The sequence below is a fragment of the Corapipo altera genome, unplaced genomic scaffold, assembly GCF_003945725.1.
Source record: "Corapipo altera isolate COAL_440 unplaced genomic scaffold, ASM394572v1 47, whole genome shotgun sequence".
Classification (NCBI taxonomy): domain Eukaryota; kingdom Metazoa; phylum Chordata; class Aves; order Passeriformes; family Pipridae; genus Corapipo; species Corapipo altera.
The window spans coordinates 9050957-9073490 of NW_020884897.1; the positions used below are offsets into that span (position 1 = coordinate 9050957).

A 22534-nucleotide genomic window follows, 5' to 3' on the forward strand; every position below is an offset into this window, starting at 1 on the left:
CAGCCACAACTTCCCTGGGCAACCTGTGCCAGGCCCTCACCACCCTCACAGTAAAGAATTTCTTCCTAATATCTAATCTATATCTAACATCTTTCAGTTTAAATCTGTTACCTCTTGTCCCATCAACACATGCCCTTGTCAAAATGCCCTCTCCAGCTCCCTTTAGGTACTGGAAGGTGCTCTAAGGTCTCCCCAGAGCCTTTTCTTCTCCAGGCTGAACAATCACAACTCTCAACCTGTTTTCATAGCAGACGTGCTCCAGCCCTTTGAGCATCTTTCTGGCCTCCTCTGGGCTTGGTCCAACAAGACCACATCCTTCTTGTGTTGGGGACACCAGGTGTGGTCTCATGAGAGCAGAGCAGAAGCAGAAGTGGAGAATCCCCTCCTGGTCATGCTGCTTTTGATGCAGCCCAGAACACATTTGGCTTTCTGGGCTGTGGGCACATGTTGTTGGGTCATGTTGAGCTTCTCATCAACCAAGACCCCCAAGTCCTTCTCCTCAGAGCTGCTCTCAATCCATTGCCCACCCAGTCTGTCTTTGTGCCTATTTTCATTTACGGATTTTGCTAGATAGTGACTCATGAGAAAAACTCTTTGTCTGCTACATAAGAGCTACAGACCTTCAGGAGAATTGGTTGGGCTCTCGCTCCCTGATTTTGTTTAATGAAACCCATGGGGAAAACATTTTCTCTTTCTCTGTTAGCCAAGCAGTAAAATGGGACCTTTTCCAGAAAAGGAATCATAACAGCTACCCCCAAAGCTTTCTCTGACTCACCCTCTTTTTCATGTGTCCCCCAACTCAACATATAATACAGTGAAATATCCTCCTTTTAGTTAAAAGCTGGGATACCTCTAGAATAATGATCATCTCTTCAAGCAAGTATTTCAGTAGGTAATTCTGCAGTAGGGACAGTTCGTTACTTGATGATAGAGGATGGTGTCAAGCAATGTACGATCAATCACTTGTATCATTTAAAGAACCAGAATTCTTCTAAAATGGATATTTTTAAACTCACGTTTTGTTAGAGAGCCATTCCTCTGCAGGTGTATAGGAATACCTTCTTGGCACTTAACCCAAAGAAGAGTAACAACAGCACTTCTCTGTTTGTGAGAAGCATTCACGACAGCTATGGATGCTGTGTCCTGTCACTGACTCCTTGGGACTTTATCAGTAACACATACATAGGTCTTGTTTCTGCATCTCTCTTCTCTGCCACCACAAAATTCCTCTGAAGCACACAACAAAAATCCTCCTTTTTTTGTTCTTAGCACGTAACCTGTACTTTCCATAGCAATAAAATCTACAGAAAGACACTGCTGAAGAATGCCCAGGAGAATTTCCAGTCCCTTACAGCATATTTTCCCGACTACCGTTGACAGATGTTTTTCTCTGTTCTGAATTGTTCTCTTCACAAAAAGTACTCCATACTCTTTCCTAAAGCTATGTATAATTATAAAGTTCCTCCTAAAATCTAATCCACATATTATTGTTTCAAATTAAGATTTCCCAGTAGAAATTTTTATTACCAAAAAAAAAAATCTTTGCATAACTAAGACACTTAAAATTGTTTCTCTCAGTTTTCTCTCTTTTTCTTTTTTCAACTAAATAAATACAGTTTTTCAAACTTCTGTCATGTTTCTCAACCCTATTGAGTCCATCTGGACTCCTTCCAGTTTTCCTAATTTCCCTCCAAGCATTAGGCTCACCATTCAATTTCAGAATTCTCTGGTACCAAATATAACTGAGTAATTACTTCCCATAACTTAAATATAACATATCTGTCAATATACCCTGGAATGAGCACAACCACTTCTGCAATTCCACACATTTTGAGTCTATATTTAACTTGTCATATACTATATATATAAGCCACAAACCCCCTTTTCTGTAGGGAGCTGCTTAGCCAGTTATTCCCCATTTTGTCCTGGTGTCTTACAACTTTCCTTCCTAACTACAATACTCAGCATTTTTTTCCTTGTCTTTTATCTTATTGATTTCACACTGCCATTCACATTTATCAGGATCATCTGAAATTCTATGCCTGTCCTCTTTCAGAGTGCTTGCAATTACCAATTTCACAAATTGTAATTGTACTCTTTATTCCATTATCCAAAATGCTTACAGAACAAATATGCAGATATAGTACACACTCTCTCCTCCTCGTATTAAAATATCAACCTTTGTAAAATGAGTGCAAGCATGTGGAAATCCGCAGGAATATATAATCATGGTAAATAAGACCTTTCTATTAAAACACAAAAAAAATTCCTCAGTTCAGAATTTGATCAATTCAAAGCTACTTTCCCCCAGCACCTTCTTTCAGGAATACTTGTAAAAGAAAGAGCTGAATGCAACCCTTTGTAGGGGTCCTGCAGTGCTCTTTACATGCTGACACACCACTCCCAAGGGAAACAGGCAATTAAACAGGGCATTGCAAAGTCATAAGTTCCAGATAGACACTAATGTTAACTTGGAGTCCTGTTCTGCTTGGCAGCCAAACACCTGCATCAACGCAGGTGAAAATGAGTTACCCAGCACAAGAAAATTGTCCATATAGGCTGAATTATAAGCTTGTGCCTAAATTGCTCAAATAAATCTCCTTAAAGAAGTGGTAGCCTGTTACTAATGCGCCCACTTCATTATTTAACACAGGAATGTAACTCCTCACTCTTGTCACAGGTACTGTCAGCTGTGCATTAAGAAAAATCGCCAAGCACAATTTACATTCACTTTCCAGATTAGTTTAGAAACAGTGGGCTTTCACTTCAAAGAAAAGTCAGAAAACACGACATGACTTTGCAAAACATTAATCTTCCACTTAAAAATATTATTTGCAAAAACATCAATCTTCCATTTAAAAATATTATCATCAGATGAATGTTCTGAACATTTCTTCTGATTCGCTGAGCAGGCTCGAATTCTCCCCAGCAGGTTCAGAACACCATTTCAGGCATGAAGTGAACACAGTCTACCCATTGAAGGCCCTCTTAAGGCAGTCCCACAGCATCTGGCAGATTCATGCAGTATTTAACCTCACCACATGCCCAGGAGGTCAGGAATGCTATTATCCCACTGTCACAGTGAAGGCCTGGAAGCCCAACAGATGAATAACTACCCATCCACACAGTAGGGCTCAGGATAGTGAATCCCTAAGTTAGTACATCCTAACTCTACCCATGAGTCCCCCGAGAAATATATTTTTGGGTGAACTATCACTCAAACACAATGTATTTGTTTTGCCAACCAGGCCTTTCACCACCATGACATGCACCAGCAACGTTGGATCCATGACTCCCACTCACTGTAGATTTCTCCTGCACTCATAGGTTTATCTGCAAACATAGGGTACTGTGTGTTCTCAGCTGTTATTTCCTGCACTCTGGATCAGGATCACTGGGAAAAGTTAACTCCTAAAAAAAGTTTTTAGGAGTTAACTCAAGGAGCCGCAAAACTCAGCCTCCCTTCCCTATGTAGTAAAAGAGAATATTTCAAAATATACCCATCAGTTAAAAAGCCAGTTCAAGTAATTAGCTTTTATTTAATATTATTTTCCACCTTGAACATCTCAGTTTGTACAGTTATGTCTTAGGAAACCCAACTCATTGCTAATGTACAACTCCAAGCACTGCAGTACCACTGGTGTGTAATGAGATAAGTATAACAGGTAACTTCTGCAGTTGTCATTTTTCCTAACGAAGAAAATGCTCCCCAAAATCAGGTTTGGCCTAAAGAACCTGCAACGTTGGCAAGTCACCTGCTGTACTGCATTGTTTTGGTCAAACTTCACGGCATTAACCAGCTTCACATTTCTGCCTTTTGCAGTGTTCATTATAAATCATTTTGTCCAAGGATACTGCTTGCCCAGAGATATGCCTGTCTAGGGCAGGGCTGAAGCAAGAGGGTTAGCAGAGGTGTGAAAAAGCTGGAGTAACCACCTTGCAAAAAAACCTCAAACAAAACCAACCAAACAAAAACAGAATCACACAGGAAGAAAACATTCCACGTCAATATAAGGGAGAAGGGGCAAATCCAGTCCTGTTGTAACCTGTGCTGCAATGGTGTCCTCAGATATCTGACTCCAACACATCGTGAAATGGAAAATTCAGCAAAGCAATAACAGTGTCAACAGACCCATCCGAAACACTCATCACACTTAGGCCTGCACAGAAAAACTCCAGCCTGCTCCTCTCCTTCCTTGCTCTCACAAGACTTCAGAACTTCTCTGCTCAGCATCATTTCTGCTGAATTCCCTCCTCCCAGGAAAGAGACCTCTGCTTACAACAACACCCGCCCCCTTGAGCAAAACACGAAGGTTTCCAGTCACGCAAGAAAGTTTTTAGCCTTCTCCTGATGGACACTGGGGTGTCTTCATCCAGAATTACAGGTTGCTCTCAGCCACACCTGATGTGTCTCTAAGAGATCCTCCCATCCCTGCTCCTTCACAGGCAGGAAGAGCTTGTGAGCTGGTTGAAGCCTAGGTCTGTTGGATTTAAATATTGCCAGCTGTCACAGCTCACTCAGGGCACTGAGTGCCCACCCCAGCCCGCCTACCTGTTTCACTGGAGCTGCCTCCTCTACAAAGAAGTCTTCCATGGCTGCAGCTGCTCACGTCTGTGCAAGGAACCGGGGCGAGGGGCGGGGATGGGGGTGGAGGGGAATCCTGGAAACTGGCACAACCTAGATACACAGACTAGCAGAGCTACCAACGTGTTTTTTTTTTTTTTTTTTAAATCTTAATTAATTACACAGAATCCAGCAAAATTCTGAACAACTGAGCTGATTCTCGGGTTGGTGTGGGGGTTTTTTAAGCGCTCATTACTCCGATGAGGCAGAAGGCACTTTCAAAGGCTCTTTGCTCTCTGCAGAGAAGTAAGCAAGGATGGCAGCCATCCTTTGAAGAAGGCACACCACCAGCAGCTATCAGTGTGCCTTGGTATGAAGCTAAAACAAGACCAGAAGGTGCTTTTTATCAGTAGTGTTACCTAAAAAGGGGTAGTTACTTAACCATTTTGCTGATACAGTGGGGTTTGGAAGAGACACTGGAAGTACAAATGTCCCTTTGGAGCAATAGCAAATGGGAAAAGTGAGAAAGAGGCATCCTGCAAGGGCACACTGAAGTGGGACAGGCTTCACAGAGGTTGATCTTGTTCCACCAGTTATGGCCTCACATGGGTCAATGGTTTTGAGTGACTCCTAAAGGAAGAAATTCCTACCAGGACAACAGCTCAGGCACTGCCTTGTCTTCATCTGCAAAAACACCGCAGGCTCTACCCATGTGGCTGGGATCCATCTCCATGGCATTACTGGCAAAATTCCTTACTGATTCCTAGGGGTCAGCATCAGGCCTGTAGGCAAGGGATAAAACAACTCTCTGGGGAGTACTGGTTCTTGCTGTAGTAGTTAGAAGTTTTCATAATTCACAAAGGATTTATTTAAAATAATCTGAACAGCTGTAAAAAGAAGCAGAGGATTCCTGAAGTAATAAAAATCTGTTCCCCAAAGAGCATGGATTTGGAAAAAAATTATTAATTGAAAAGTAAGTGATGTGGGATGGAGAGTCATATAACCAATGAAAGGGAAATGCACTTCAGATCTTCACAGAAACAAAATGAGTTGGAATCTCTTTCAGCTTTTCACATCACAGCTTTCTTCCCAGTAATCATATTTTTTTTTCCCTGATGTAAGTGGAGGAAACAGAGTTTGAAAGTTCAAGAAACTCGAAGGAACTCTGTAGAAAAATAAAATTACTCAGAAACTTGTTTTTGAAACTACTACAGTACAATCAGACACCAAAACCGAACCCTATTGGGTTCATTGCTAATGAAATGACCTTAAAAATCTACATTTCATTAAATGTGGTATGCAATAAAATGCCACAGGGGAAATAATATTATTGTTTAGTAATATCAAAAGCTGTCATTTTCTGCAACAACCTGGAGCTACAGAAAAGCAAATTCCCATGAATAATTAGCGTTTGGCATCAAGAAGTATTTTAGCAAGAAAGCTGCCTTAGCTTTAAGTGGTACAACTAGAAATGTTGGATAGTATTGATGGAAGTTTAAGGTGACTGTTGGTCTTATCTATAAATTTATCTTTGTAGAGTTAAAATCAGAACCTTTTCATTATTGTCAAATTTTGTTTTAATATTAATGAAACTAAAACCCCATGAACAGTTCTGTACAAGGAAGAAGAAAGAATCAATAAATCATCAAGAAAATTACTTGCAACATTCTGACTTGAAAATGGCACTTTTCCATGTTAATAAATAGCACAGTTCAGGAAATCACATAAGTAAATTTTAAATTTTAAGGATACAAGCCTCCTGGAACTGCACTTGATGCTTCAAAATCTAAGCTGCTCTCTACATTTTAAAGGACAGACTTCACCACATTTTACTATCTGTAAGAACTTTTGCTGTAAAAGCAAAATCTCATGACCTTTATGGCCTTTTTCACTTGTTTGCAATTAATAGTTCCTTTCTATTTCTGAAAGCTGGGGGCAGAAAGAAAAAGAACACAGCTTATGGTGTATTACCTGCTGGTATTTCTAAAGGACTTGAGCACAGGAAATTACTAGATATCAGTTTCTCTGCAGTAACTATGCACAATTTCACTTTTATGACCTGGTAGTCAGAGGCAAATGTAAGGTAAGCTGAGTGAATCAAGCATGGGCTGACTGAATGATACCTGGAGCAAAAGGGGAACAAGCTGCCTCACAGAGCTGATGGTGGAGCAAGACAGATGTGTATCAACAATCCTGAAGCAGCTGTTCTGAAGCAAGTCCTGTAGTGCAGTAACAGGTTCACATGGCAAAGCTTTCCCAAATCAGAGAGATTAATACATTCATCAACTATAAAGGATGTTTACAGTCATTTATCCAGAAATCCTGATGGTTGCAGGTCTTGTCTGAATACGAATTCTGTTTGCATGAGACCATTCATCAGTCTTGACTAAAAAATTTCCCAGGTTGGAGCTCATTACAAACAACTCCTGGTAAGTTTTTCGACCAGCAGTCTATGCCTACTTGCCTCATTTGGAAACATTTTTCTACCTTCAGTTTTCTTTGCTCTGCTCGATTTCCCTCTTTTTCAAGCAGATCAAAGACACAACAAAGCCCTGAACTTTCACTTCAACAAACAAACATTTCAAACTCACTCAGCTCAGCGAGGCATATTTTTCCTTCTCTTATGCAACATCAGAACACCTCTGGATCCTCTTCCTTGTTCTCAGCACTCTTTTTGAAATATGACTTGTCACTCAGGTAATTTTTAATTAACAATCCCTTCAGGGTCAGTCAAAATCTACTGTAATTTCCTTCTTCTTACTGAAAGGTCAAATACATGTGAACATTTTTGGACACACTAATCTAAGGGGAGCTTGTCCTTTGCTTGATATCCCTCAATGACACCAAGATTGTTTTTCCACAGACATTACTTCCCTCACCCTAAAAATATGACCCATATTTTTTTGTTGTCATGTGTGACTTTCCTGAAATAAATGGGTTTTGTGTCCTTTCAGCTTACCGACAGACCCCAGCTGTCATGTGCCCATTCCATTGTCTTTAGCATTGACATAAAAGTCAGTATAATATAATCAGAAAACTTGTTCTGCCATCACTTCATGTATTCTTATGGGTGACTTACACAAGGTTTGAGATGGTGGATCAAGAACCAGGTTGTGCAGGACTGAGAAGTCCATTTGCTCTTGATTCTCCATATACAATTATACTGTGATATAGTCATTGACCAGATGATAGCCAAACCAGGCTGCACATGTTGAAAACCCTGATATCTTTGGGATGTCATCACCTTTATATCTTCTGACTAAAGGCCGAGAAACTCAATCTTCTAATTTATTATAATGATTACTACTAATGATTTTTTCTTTACTTGCGTCCTGACTTAGTATTTTTATATTTATAATTCCTCCCTTATTTGCATTTAAAAACCTCCTTGCACTTTTTCTCAAAAAAAGATAGGATAGAAATGAAAAAGAGTAATAATTTTTTTCTTGACTGAGTGGTCAGGTCACTTAGAGGACTGAATACGCAGTGAGTAGAATACACAGTGAGAGATCCTCTTGTTAGAGTGTCTGAAACTTTCCTGAGCTTCAGTTCCCTGAAGTTCATGGCCTTCAGCAGTCATTGGACTCAAACTGACACGCAAAAAATCACAGCAAACCTCTGACAAAGTTGTCAGCTGTTGGTTGGCCTTTCTCTTTTGAGATTATGTCATTTCTACTTGATTTCTCTGTGAAACTATTAAGGAATCCAGCCTTGCTTGAAGAAATCTCAACCCTTAGTCAACCTTCAGAGGAACCCAACCTTAATTTTGGGAACTTAAAGTCAGAAAAGTTTGACTTCCCCCAGCTTCTCTCACAAATATTCTGTACAGGTCAGATGATGAGCAACATGAGAGTATCACACATTGTCACACACACGTTGATGTGAATTCAGGAAATAACAGTGGTATCCTCCCAGTCATACCAAACTCAACCAGGGATACAAGGCCACGACAAGGTGCTGAGAACTTGAAATACTCTTGGCTCTGTTCAAGCTACAGACAGGAAAGAACCATAATCTTTTCTGGTTCTCTTTTCAGCAATGTTTATCACTTTGCTTCCTTTTACCAAGTATTTGGATGAAAGTTATAACAATTATAATCTCTGGAAAAAAAAATCCTCTGATTTAATGATCTTTGCATTGTAAACAGAGAGTTTGGGACTGAAGAATATTTTTAAAAATCCAAATAGCACAGCTCAGTTTTATTCCTTCTTTGATACTGTTCTTTTTTATGTTGCTACGGTATGTCTGCTCCGTGTGAAAGTGAGGTTGCTATGGAAACTACTCATTATTTTTCAATAGTAGGCTAGCTACTTAATAAAAATCCTACATCTTTTTAATCCCCAGAGAGTCTTAATTTATCCCATACACAGACTTTCCTTCTTGACAGTTCCTTTAATATTCACTGCACTGCAGTGCACATTAATCTGAACATGTCTAACAAATCCACAACTTCTGAAATCAACTTTCCAGCAAAGTTTGATTTTAAAAATAATATTTTTTTAGCTTGTCTTTTACCTGCTTATATTCCTGTGAAAGATTGTAGGTATGAACAGCAAAGCCAAGAGCAGGCCTGTGTAAGAGTCAGATATGGAAAAAAAAATTTAAAACTTCCTTTATCTATAAGAAATGGTAAAAACTGCAGGAAGGGAAGATGGACCATGGTCGGAAGTGTTAGCCTGGAATTTGGAGTTAATTCCTTCCAGTACCACAATCCTCCCTGGCCAGCCCAGGCAATGCTCTTGGTCTCTTCTTCCCTCAATTCACCACCTATAAAACAGGTGGTGACTATTTGGAAAACTGGAGCCAACTTCTTTTTTGAAAATTGGAGCCCTCCCTATCTGACAGATGAAATGCACCAATGATCATCTCAAGCACTAAAGCAACAAACCACATCAGGGCAGAGGGTGGGACACTCCCCATTGTCACCATGTGTTACAACTTACCACTTCTTTGCTTAGACATCACACTGTCCCTCTTTTAGTTTTTGGCTTTTTTTTAAAGAAGCAAATGAAGTAATTAATTATTATGAGTCAATTAACCCTTTCCTACTCAAACCCTTCTATATTATTAGGTTAAGTGAGAGAATGTTGTTGGTTACAGGTCCCAATATCAGAACAGCTGTTAGTGCTTGAAAGGGTCTCCTCAAAAGGATTAGGATCTCTTAGACCAAATATTCATTCCCCCCTGAGGATGTGACTATTCCAAAATATTCATTCGCCTCCAAGGATCTGGCTATTCCCACATTTCTTACTACTTATTTGAGGCAGATCAGTGGCATCTCAGAGGAGCAGCTCTCATCAGAAAAAGACAAAAAACTAAAAGAGCTGCAGTAGCTAATTCTCTCATACCCCCTGTATTAGGCACGTTTGAAGCACTTCCTCAGATTAATACAGACTTTAACTGCCTTGACAAATTACAAAATTCATCCAAGAATACACACTGAGCAACAACAGACACTACAGAGTTTAATGAAAGCTGAATTAGGCTAAAACAAAATTAAACTATCTCAAGTATTTCAGAGACAGACAAACAACAGTTTCATGGTTGTTGCTGTGACTCCTTATTTTTCCCAGTAACATTTTCTTCTAAGGAACCTTGCACACATTTCATATGTCCTATTACATGTAAACCTCACTAAAATTCAGCCACGTATGAGAAGGAAAACTTTCACTAAAGGGAAATTTTTAAAGTTAACAGGTTTAGATTTAACTCTCCCTACATATAATCAGCTTTTCCTTATGGGATTTTTAAGAAGAACTGGCTTTCTTATTCACTGCCTATGAGTCCTTGCACTGTGACATTTAATATAATTTTTAACAAAGGAAAGAAAACACTGGAGCTTTTATGTAGTTCCACAAACTCTCCTACTAGCAGGCTGCTTACATGTATTACATATCAACATCAGATAACATAAATAGATCAATAATTTGCACACTCAATTTGAAAGGTTTAAAGCTTCAAATACATTTACTTCTGATTCAGGTAAAAGACTGCCAACATACTTAATATTCTCCCCAACCTTTTTGTCTGGAGCATATTACTATACTAGGACAAGAAACTCCAGAATTTATTCTTGTTCACTGTAATTGAAACTCCTTCCTGCAAGAGTTTTTGCCTTTTTCCTGACCTCAGCTCAGAAAAAAAATTCTCCTTGACTCTTTCTATATTGTAATTTTACTTCATTGAATTCTGTCACTTTTTTAACATTTCCCAAAAGACAGAATATGACCCACAATAATTTTCAAAGTTATATAGTCCTGAACCTACAAAGCTCATAAATATATCCCAAGTAGCTTAACTGAACCAAAGTTAGTGATATGTTGTAGGTGGAAACCCAAAAAGAATTGTAAATTTTATCCAAGCAGATTTAAATAAGAAACCTGAAATTGAGAACAGATTAATTAAATCAGGGGAGCAGGGAGGGAGTATAACAGAGTGTTGTAGTGTAGAGTATTAAAGCATTGACAATGGGGCTCTGAAGCTGTTTTCTGAGCCTTATTTCTCTTAGCAGAAAGAATTTCTGCTCAGCAAACCCTGCCCTCTGGTGACTAAATGCCATTAGTGCCATGCATATATAAGCATTCAGGGGTTTGCCTATTTGCACAAAGATTGCAATGAAAAATACAAGTAAAAATCCATTCAGTGACATGCTTTGGATTTTATTTATTTCCTCTTAAGGTATTAATAAAAATGCTGATTTTTTTTTCTTCTGTTCCATAGAAATCTTCATGCTACCTACGCTGTGCATTAGGTACATAAAAAACTCTTACTGTGTTCACCCTTTTTCTCTTCTCTGAAAACAACCACTCTTTCCAGACTGATCACACAGTGCTACAGAATTATTGTTCAGCCTCATCCTTCTACCACTGCAAGAGCAGATGTCTCAGCCAGTCAGGCTGAAGAACATCCTTGAGCCCATCTCTGGCCCACACCTGCAGAGCTGAGATACACATTTTACACAGGGGGCATTGCAACTTTGAAATCACCATGACATCAGGCAATGCTGGTAAAAAAAATAAACATGGACACCATAAATGATTGCCATAATCTGGGTCTTAAAATTATCACTTTTGTACAGTCAGAAATCAAAGCCTTCCACAGACAACGGGAAAGTTGTGAAATCCAGATATGTACATGATCTTCGGCAAAAGCCTTTTTTCAGACTTCCTATTCAACAGCTATGTTTAAAGCCATTTGATTAATTACTTTCCCAAACAGGTATCATGTCAGCACACAACTCTGCTCCTGTCTGAACCGTATAAACAGTGTATGCTCCTCTCCCACTCTGCTGTGATTTATGTGGTTATAGCACCTTTATGATTGATATAAACCAAAATCCAAGCAGTCACCAAAAACAAAATAGCACTTGAGGGGCAGAGATCAGCAGGACACTGGATTTTTAGAGCAGCTGCCAGAGTTTATGGATGCACTAGCAACTCTGCCGAGAGCTTCCAGGTGCACGCAGTGTGTTTCTCTTTCAAAACTGAGAAGTTACCAGAATTTTCAATAGTTGTTTTTTTTTTTCCCCTGAAGATTGTTAGGTAGCATCAAGGCCAGCCCAATGCTTGTCATGCTGACACACATCTGGAGGGGCAGGTAGAAAGGCAGGTAGAAATGCTGCCTAGTGGCTCCACAACCCAACCTGCCCATCCCAGGCTGGGAGTTGCACCGTGGAAGAGGAGTTGGGTGCCAAATTACAGACAAATCTTGAATGCATGCTTCAGGTGACCCACAGAGCAGTCAGCTGAGACTGGACAATAGCTGAAAGACTGGAAACAGTTGGGGGAAAAAACACTTAACTGAGAACATTTCTATTGCTCTCATTACACAAATGTCTGTGGGGTCACATGATGACACACACCAGGGAAGCAAGAAATAGCCCTGGCAAAAAGATGAAAGACAAGTTTTACCCTGCCCCAGAACTCACCCTCTGCTTCCAGCACCAGAGCTGTCAGTTAATTCCATTCTTTTCAGTTCCCCATCTTTGCCACAAGAGACCCAAAAAATGAAAAAAACCCTTAACCCTCATCCAGTGGATGGGCTAGGGAGAGAAAGGTACTATTGCTCAGCAATGGAGGCTGCCTGCTTGCTCCCCAGGCCTATCACGCAAGTCAGAAAGGCTGCTCTCCTTCCCTCAGAGGATTAACTGGGAAAGCAGGACACCTGCAGAGACCCAACTCTGCAAGAGCAGTGTGAGTCCTCTTGGAGCTGCTCTGGACATGTGCCCTCCTGCACAGCCAAAGGCAAGGAGTGTGCCACATGCAAGAACAAGGCCAGCAAACAGCCTGAAGTTGCACCAGGGGAGGCTTAGATTGTATACCAGGAAAAATTTCTTCACTGAAAGGGTGTTCAAGCACTGGAACAGGCTGCCTAGAGAAGTGGTGGAATCACCATTCCTAGAAGGGTTAAAAAAAAAAAAATCACGTGGATATGGCACTTGGGGACATGGTTTAGTGGTGAACATGGTAATGCTGGATTAATAGTCAGACCTGATGATCTTGGAGGTCTTTTCCAACCTTAACAACTCTTTGATTCTATGATTCCTGCTAATGCATGAGGCGAGGGCAAAGCAGGCATGAAAAAACAAATAAAGTAGTAAGAAAAACAGAGCTCAAAGCACAATCAAGAGAACAATTATCAACCTAGAAGGAGAGACATTTTATGCCTTGCTACTTTCTCTCAATCACAGTGCTACCGCTAATTAGAACAGACACAATTTTCAGGCAGAGTGGGATTTTCAAGCTGATGGTGCCCTTAAAAATCTTTTCTGGCTTTCATTGCTATTCATGGAACAGGAGTTTGCTCTCACTTACCTTGATTCAGCAAAGGGCTTACATGTGCTCAGGTTTAAGTACATGCTTAAGACAGTATCTAGTGAGAACATGGTCTTCTGCTCTTCTGCTGAGCCAAGAGCCCCATGAAGAGTGACTGGAGCTCTTGTCTCCAAGCCAGGGAGGCAGCTGCAGTAGGGCATATGAGGGTCAAGTGTGTCTCTGGGGTGAGGGCATGACTGATGCAAGCTTAAGGTTGATGTGGGCACAGACTCAAAATAAGTCAATGTGACACTTAAGAGGCTCAGATCTACTATGGAGCTGAAGAGGTGTCATCAGTTAATAGGTGCCATAAAACCAGAAAATGTGGGGCACAACCAGCACTTGGAGCAGTGGGAGAAGCCAGAGCACCCTGCCATCACTGCAAGCTTAGAAAACACAGATTTCTACAGAAAGATTCCATAGCAGGAGGATAAGCTGTCTTACTAGCCAGGGAGATGGGCTGTGCCACTCTCAGATGCCCTGAGGATGATGAAACATCAGGAGGTAACTCAAAAAACCAAGGATCCTCTAAAATCTTTTACGTGTGGCACCAGTGTCCTAACAATCAGGACTGAAATTGTAGAGAAAAACAGCTAAAACAGACAATGCAGACAGTGGCTTCGGCCCTGAATTTGCAGTGTGAGTCCACACAGCACAGCTCCATCAGCTCATGTAATCCACATGGCAGTGCCAATGCAAAGAAGGTTTCTGCTGTTGCAATGATCATCAAATTGCTGATTTACTGAAGACATGCTGAATGGCTTGGAGACACAGAGAACATTGCTTTATTGCTGACAATGCTGAGCCTGTTCTTAGTACCAAAGTGCTGGAAAATGAGGGAGAAAAACGAAGAGGCAATTTACTTGTTATTGTCTTGTCTCCAGTTCTGTCACTTGCTTTATATTCTTGTTTTTGTTCTCCTCATCTGCTCTTGCCATAAATTTCTGGCTGTGCTTGTAAAGCCTTTTACCTGTATGCCAGTGCCCAAGGGATGCAAGCCTTACACAGGGCTTACCTTCTGTTGCAGGGCCTCCAGAGGGCACAACCAGAGGGTTTGAGGGAACACTGTGATCTTCATTTCAGTGACACATCCTGTTCGTGCTATTTTAATTGTGGTTTAGTGGCTTACAGCCAAGGCAAGGAGTGAATCTCAGGGCAGAAGGTAGGCAGCTTTATACTTTCACTCCAGCCTCTGATACCAGATGTGGCTTCAAACCACCCCATAGCTTGAAAAGTGCATTACAATGCAGGAGTGTGCCAGCCTGGTGGCAAAGCCACTTGGATGAAAAGCAACGACACACATCTATTCTTTCCTCCTTTTTTTGTGCACTGTCCCTTACTCACTTTCTCAGTTTGTCTTCCCTCTCTTTTATCTTCACCTATTTTCCTGGAAATTTGGAGAAATTCTATAGAAGCTTGAAAGTCATGAATTTTACACAATTCTCACCTGAACACTGAAAATCAAAGTCAAGTCTGAGTCACACTGCTTAGGAGAGACTGGTGCCTTCTCTCTCCACTCCAGCACAAACTCACAGTAAGAGGGTAAAAACACAGCAAAGCTGGGCTCCCACACACCTTCCTGGGAAGCAGTACATTAACTTCATGGTAATTTCATCTACCCTCCCCATGTCTCCTCCTCATGCCATGTATTTCCTACACACTGCTAATGCAATCCAGAAACCTCCAGAATATCCAGATCTTCACTAGTCACCCCCATTTTGGGAAACTGAATGAGGTTTTCATCTCACTGGTAAATTATAATACATTTCCCACTTAGAGTAGCTTGGCAAATTTTTGGCATTGCACCCCTGGATTGCTCTGGCCAGACACAAGGTCATCCTCTGTCCCAGTTTCTGTTTTCTAGGTAGTAATTTAGACTGCAGAGGGGAGCCCTGTTCCTTGATATACTGAATTAGGACATGAGGGAAACTATTCCACTCACTGTGTCCCAAAAAAAACGGGCTACCCTACTAGTTATCAGAAAGAAAGGAGATGGGGGCTGGCCAGATCCTTTACGGAAACACAGAACTGTTGGCTTCACTGCAGGGGTAGGACAAGAAGTGAAGGGTCACATCAGGGCTCAGATGTGTAGGAAAACAGTAATGCTTTTATTAGTTTACCCTCTTCTCACAAAAGACCTCTTTCTTTCTTTCTTTCTTTCTTTTCCCTTCCCAACAGCAGACAGTTAAACTGTGAAGCTCATTGCCCCAGGATTCTGTGTATGACAGAATTTTATGTGTTTGTGTGAAAAATCCAGTGGCATGGCCTTGGGCACAGAACCATCCTCGGCCACAGGCGGCAGGGAGGGACAGGTGGGGGGAGCAACACAGTCTGTATACACTGGACTAATATTCTTTCTCTAGGCAACTGCTATTGACAATTGTCAAAGAGATGACAGCAGAAAATATTTTGACCTTTTGTGTGATTCAGTATGCATTCTTCTATGTTTTAGTACCAGAATTTATTTGGTGACTCCAGCTTTCTTTCAGAACCTTAACACCTGAAATTATAGAAGCCAAAGCATAAAAGGCTTTAAGGGACTTCAAATCATTTAATCTCCTGATTATCTCAATCAAACCTTAAATTGTGGAGGCTTGAGTTTACAGATGCTGGGAATTGACAGTATTAATGACGCACGTCTTCCTTTTCAATACTTACCTGTTCCATTTCTCCATGACAGTGCACTGCTCAGCTCATGTTTTCTCCTGCTGTGCTGTGCCAGGAAGAGCCTGGGAGGCAGCAGCAATAGAGGAGTTAGACTGTGCATTGCTCTGAATGCTCCTCTCAGTCTACATGTTCATGACACATAACACAGAATGGCACATGCATGACCTGCCAGATGACACACTACCTGCTCCTGTGATGCAACAGGAACTATTATGGGAATCTTTCAAGTGCCTCCATATCCTGTGTACCTTCCGAGCAGCAACATGGGAGCAGAAAAGTACAATGTTCGCTCCCAGGAGGGAAAGAAAGCTGTACAGGACTGTTCCAAATGGCAAAACAGGCATGCACAGCTTAAGATGAAAAACAAGCCCTGCTTACCTGCTACCAACAGTTGATCAATGTTCACTCCAGTGCTTTTTTGGGGACTTCCATTGACTTTGTTTCTTAAAAGGAAGGGGTTCACTACTCTCTACATTGATCTGGAAACTGGTAGTTGAGAGGAATGGCAAACTAATGCCAAATCACAGATCACATGTCATCCCACTAGTGGTGTCTCAACACAGAAGCTATAACCCAGGCTCCACTGAAACCAATACCCACCATGGCCCTCACAGGATGGCACTTCAAAACATCTACAGAGAGAGATTAGTGCACACACAGCCAGCTGGTTTGTTTTAAGCTGAGATCCACAGCTTAGATCACAGGGTCATTCTCAAGCCCTGCGGCTGGCCATGAACAATTTATATTCCATGGCCCATATCCCATCCCAAATCAGCACATGCAGCTCCCAGAGGCATTCAGCAGGGTTCGTTCTGTGAAATGAGGGGCTCATTGAGATTCAAGTTATGAAACAGGTTACTTCAGGGATGCCCATAGTTTGAATAATTTAAAGTCAAACTGGACAAACACAAGAATGTATTATTACGCAGCAAAGCCCATTCTGGAAGGATAGGAGATAACCTTCTTGGTCTCATCTCTCTCTTCATCACTTCAGCTGTGTTAAGAACTTCAGCTGAAAAAAACGTTTTTCCTGGTGGAGTAACATTAGGGTCATCCTGTGAAGTGCCTGTTTAAAAATCAGACCTAAATACACCAGGAAAACCAGCATTACCTGCAGTGCTGATGACTTAGAAATGTATCTGTTGAAGCACCAGATCTCTTCAAATCAGCTCTTCCAGCATTTTGAATTTCAATTTCACCACACCCAAAGTTATCCAAGTTACTTTACCATCTACCCTATGACCCCCTCAACAGGAAGGAGGAATTAATATCCCTCCCTGAATCAGTAGTGGCTCCTGTCAAAATTTTTTCTGCACATATTCCAAGACTATTCTCTTGGTCCTTTTTCTACCATTACTGTATTTTTATTTCTGCTGTTTCTCTCAATAGGCTGTTCTATTTCATCACATGCCTATAGTATATTTCAGGTAAGAGAAATTATTTTCCTCCATTTTCTTTCTTTTATTCTGAATTTCATTTGGGGTCTGCATGAAGAAGCCACAAATCCATCGTTTATGTGGCCAAGGTGCAAGATTCTAGGCCAGTTCCACAGAGATATTTAAATGCCAAAGCCCTGCAGAGGTCAGTTCTTTCCCATAATCAGACTCTAATGTTCAAGTTAATTATTCTTATTATTTGTAATATGTTTTATCAATAAAGAGTAGCACATTCTAAATCTTTGTATTCTGTTAAAAATATGACAGACAAACACTATTAAAAGTGAGCTTGTTTACTTAAAATTCTGCAATATCATTCCACAGAATTTCCATTCTGATCAGTCCCATAGACAATAAACAGGCAATTTGCTGACTCCTAAGTGGTAAGAAGTAATTTGAATTTCATGACAAGAGATATGGATCAGGGAGAAATAAATTAAGAAATGCAGTATATCTTCATACCCAGTGATAGGAGACTGCAGCCCACACTTGCTTTGTTTTAGCAAGTTCAGGTCCCTGGAGCAGTTAAGTCCCAGCAGCAAGTTCAGCAAGGTCGGTCATGCAAACACGAACTTCTTGTCTCTGGCAGCCACAAGGAGCCCACAATGAGATTTGTGCTGCCAGGACTAAACTCCTAATGGAACCTAGTCAAAATAACCTTTTAGTAGACATGTCTACACCTACAGGAGTTGCAGCTCTACATCCACAGTTGAAGCAATTCTTTTCCAAACCTTTGCAGGAGCAAATCGAGGAAGTTTTTTTTCTGACATTAAATGCTATATGTAGGAAAAGAAGTTAAAAAAAGGAAGTGATGTTAGCACAAACCCACATGAATAAAGCACAAGTTTCTTCCGCTACCAAATATATGGAATGATAGAAAGGTTTTCAGTCTCCCAGTAGAGATCAGTGCTTGAAATCTGAAGCCAGACAAATTCAGGCAAAGCCAGGTGAAAAATGAGGCACATAGCAAAGTCATTAATGACTACATGACTTAAACACCTTGATGGATTCTCTGTCACCAGGGCATGCTCAGAACATGATTAGACTCTATCTCAAACAGTTCCTTGGCTCAGAGCTGGCATAAGTCATGGAAGCTCATGACCTGCAGAAGGAAAGGTGTCAGTCAGACAACTCCAGAACAATTCAATCTCATGTAAAACTTTGCAGCTTTGAAGATGCATTAAAGCCACAACCAGCACCAACACTCCTTGCATTGTTGCATAATGTCTGGATGGAGCTCTGGCTCCATCAGCATCTGCCACACAGCCCTGGCAGCAGCAGCTCCCCTTATTCCATAAGCAAAGGCTGTGCAACTTTTCCTGAGCAAGAACCTTCCTATGGTCTTCACTAGGCTAAAAGAGATGGATGGATGGATGGTTGGATGGATGGATGGATGACAGATGTGTTCCATGTACAACACCTGACCTGTGAGCTACCAGAAGGACCACAATGGATTAGGTGATTGCAATTAATTTAACCTTCTAGAGTAGCCAAACACATCTGTATTAAGTGCACCATTTCTTAAGTTATTGCACTTCAGTCTAGACTGACATGACACACCAGGAAAGTATCCTTATGAGTTTTGGGTGAAGGAGAGATCTTGCAGATCTAATCAGCACAGGGGTACCCAGACATTTTCCGGGGGAAGGGGTAGAGAGAGTACAAGCTGGTTATCTGCAGAGGAGATGAGAGGCTCCTACCAGTCTCAGAGAAGAAGAGAAATACACATTATTAGGTACGGAATACTAAACCAATATTTCATCAATAGTTTGGCAGCACAGAATGAGATAGCTAGGATAGCTAGGACACTTTATGCTCTAAAAATTCAAGTGAAGATCACAAGTTTAGTCTAAGATTGGAAGCAGCACAGCAGATCGCTCTCACCCACACTTACCAGTCCATCACTATATTGTCATAGCGCTCCTCACAGATCAAGACTCCACTGGAAGAGGCACAAACAAACTGTCTCCAAAGGACAGATTGCTCCTTGGGGCTCAGGTGCAAACAGGCAAGATACAGCAAGTAATAAAACCATCACCTGGTAGCTGATGTGCAATAACCTTCTTTGTGCATACTCTTAGCCCATGGCAAACACGAAGTAATTTGGATTAGTTTAGCCTTCACTGGGCACTTACTGCCTGAGAGCTGCCACTTAACAGCTCATGTGCCTAAACTCTGTGATTTCTGCTTTACCAGATGTATTGGTAAAGCATACATTGCATACATCAGGTGTGTAAGCTGTCCTTGCTTGCATTAAATATGCCAGCACTTTTCCAGCAATGCAGCAAACTCCTTCCAACACAGGAGCTCAGGGTGATTTGGGAATATTGAAAATTGTCGGGTGCTCTCAGGACTACAAGTTCTTTACTGATTTAGTATTCACCCCTAAAAACCACAGTTCTAGTGCAGCAGAATCTTGTGACCAGGGGATCAGATGAACTGAACATAATTACGGAAAACACTGAACAGATCTACTCTATTTCTCCAAATAGTTCAGAACTACTCCTTTTAGCATAGGACATAGCACCAAATACCATTTTTTGATCTTGAATTCATATTTTATTGCTTCTGAACGCAAACTACTAAATACTTTTGGGCTACAAACTGAAACTGAACTTTCCTTACAGAAAGAATTCTTAACAGTCCCAAAAATATCACCCTTACTAAGCTTTCTTGCAAATAGACTACACTTTAAGCTTGTTTTCCTCTTTGTGGCAAATTCTGTGCAAACCTCTCTCACAAAAGATATTTATGTCCTCAGAGTACACACACAAATAATTTCTTCTGCATTCATTCATAAACCTCTATTTGTTTCTTTTTATTTTCCTTTTCAAATTTAGTCCTTTGAACCACTCAAGACAAGGAATATTTCTATTTTCCAGGCACCTGAAGTTTCTCCAGCCTCAGAGAATTTGGAAGCAGATCTTCTGCAATATAAAGCAATAAAATAAAAAATCCTGTGGTGTTGCATTTCTCTCTTAGCAGGAGGACTCCTGTTTTCCATTAAGCAATGATGAACATTTCTTCCTATTGACTCATCCAGGAAATGTTATAAAACCCTAAGGATGCTCTGTCTTTTTAAAAATAGGAAAATCCTCTAAGTATGTTACATCAGGTCTGAAGTTCTGCCTAAAGTTAACTCAGATGTGGCATCCCACAGAGCAGGAAGATGAACAAGAGACAGGTTTCAACTATGCTTTCTCAGGAACAAAAACACTGAAGATACAAAAAGATAAACGGCTCTTGAATAGCTTCAGTAGAGATAAACTAGGCGAAGTAACAACTAGAATAATACAACATTTCAGAAGAACATGCATGAGAACAAGATAGAACATGAAAAAATAATTGCACTTTGGTTTTGTTTTTTTCTTTCAGCTTAGTTGGTTTTGGTCCACTGCTGGACCTCCTGGAAATTCATCCTTGTGTATCTCAGACTAAAGATTTTGTAAATATGCTTGGAGAGGATACTGTCACTCTTTTCCATGTGAGCTGATTTGCATGGAATACTTAAATGATTACATAGGCCAGAGAATTCTCTATTGTGGAGTGTAAAACACTCTCTTGAGAAATCAAACACCTGGGTTTAAACTTTGCGCCTACGACTGTTTTATTATTTTTGCAAGGTGGTAAGACTTCCACAAAGCAGCCCTATAAAATCCTATGTCTTAGTGATTAGGAGACTTTCTGAAAGGTGATTTCATCCATCTGGACAGATTGCTACAACTTCCTTCTTCTGTTTTAATTTACCCTAAATTAAATTGCCATTGTCAGAACTGTCCCTTAAGTCAAGACAACCTTGCCAGTTTCATGTAAACTGAAATTGGAGAGTTTAGAAAAAAATCAGTTCATTTATAAAACAGCTCAGTTAAGTTTCCCTAATTACTCCAGCACAAATCACATCCCTTGTGTGTCAGGAACTGTATGAATACCAACAGAAAGGTAAGTTCTACCAAAATAATTTGTTGTTAATGCATGTTACAAAAGATAGTCAGATGCATACAAAAGGGGAACAGATAGTGGAAATGTGTCAGAGCTGTTGATGTGATTTTCTAATGAGTCAGGTAGAAATTACCAAAATATGCCCTTTGCTATAGGAAAAGAATTCAGCATTCCCAAATCTTTACATATTTCCAGTGTCTTGACAGCTGTGACACTGCAGAGATGGCCCTATTTCCCCACAATATCTGATTCTTAGAGATTATGAGAACAACATTATTCTCGGTTACTCTGTTAACAGTCACACTCTCCTACATTTAATCTACTGATGAATGACTGGGGACTCCATTTGCTGCCATGTTATGCCACCTCTTGTTTTCCTGCTCGCTTTTCTAAGACGGGGCTGCTTCTGTAGACCCAGTGATCTGAGGACATAAAAGAGATGTGGTTGTAGGAGGAAGTCATCTGATGTAAGAGGAACCTGAAGCGCTCATGCACTTGAAAGTTTGTCTACCCACAAGACCAGTTACCCTAATAAAAGATATTACATCTCCTTGCAAGTCTTGCTTTAACACTAAGTACAGAATAATATGGGGTCTATATAGAACTAACCTTAATTTAGCCCTGTCCTTGAGCACACAGGGATTTCTAGTGCAAAGGCCTCATGAGGGAATTAGTAGGGCCCATGGTGACATGAATGACTGGAAAACAGCAGCATGCAGCAAATGAAGCACTGAGCTGGAAAAATGGAGGAAGGACAGTTCCATGACTAAGCAAGACATGCTGAAGACACAGATGATTTCCCTGTCTCTCATACAACCAGATTCTGTGATGCTGGGCAAAACATTTTAGCTGAATTTTGCTAAGTGAGCACTACAGTGTTACTTTCTTCACAAATGTTCACCTCTGGGACTTCTGATACTGTTTGAGAAATGCTGAGGGTCAGCACTGTCACTGAGGTCACAGATCTGTGTTTTAAACTCTCATAAAAATTGCCTCTGCATCAAGGTATTCAGGATACATTAAGAAATGTTCCTCAGCTTGGGGGAATAAACCCCTCCTCATGCTCAGCAGCTGTCCCATGAAAACAAATTCACGAGTTTTTGAGATGCATTCAA

At 40.7% G+C, this 22534-nt stretch overlaps 1 protein-coding gene and 1 long non-coding RNA gene across 4 annotated transcripts in view; both read right to left on the bottom strand.

The window, feature by feature from the left end:
- The window catches only part of DPP6 (dipeptidyl peptidase like 6), a 542987-nt gene that overhangs the window by 360995 nt on the left and 159458 nt on the right, over positions 1-22534 (bottom strand). The window lies entirely within an intron of this gene.
- LOC113949621 lies at positions 14722-16175 on the bottom strand. The gene is made up of 3 exons (XR_003528483.1): positions 16036-16175; positions 15792-15877; positions 14722-14831 (listed from the first exon to the last, which is right to left on the bottom strand). It is a non-coding gene; the product is annotated as an uncharacterized LOC113949621 (long non-coding RNA).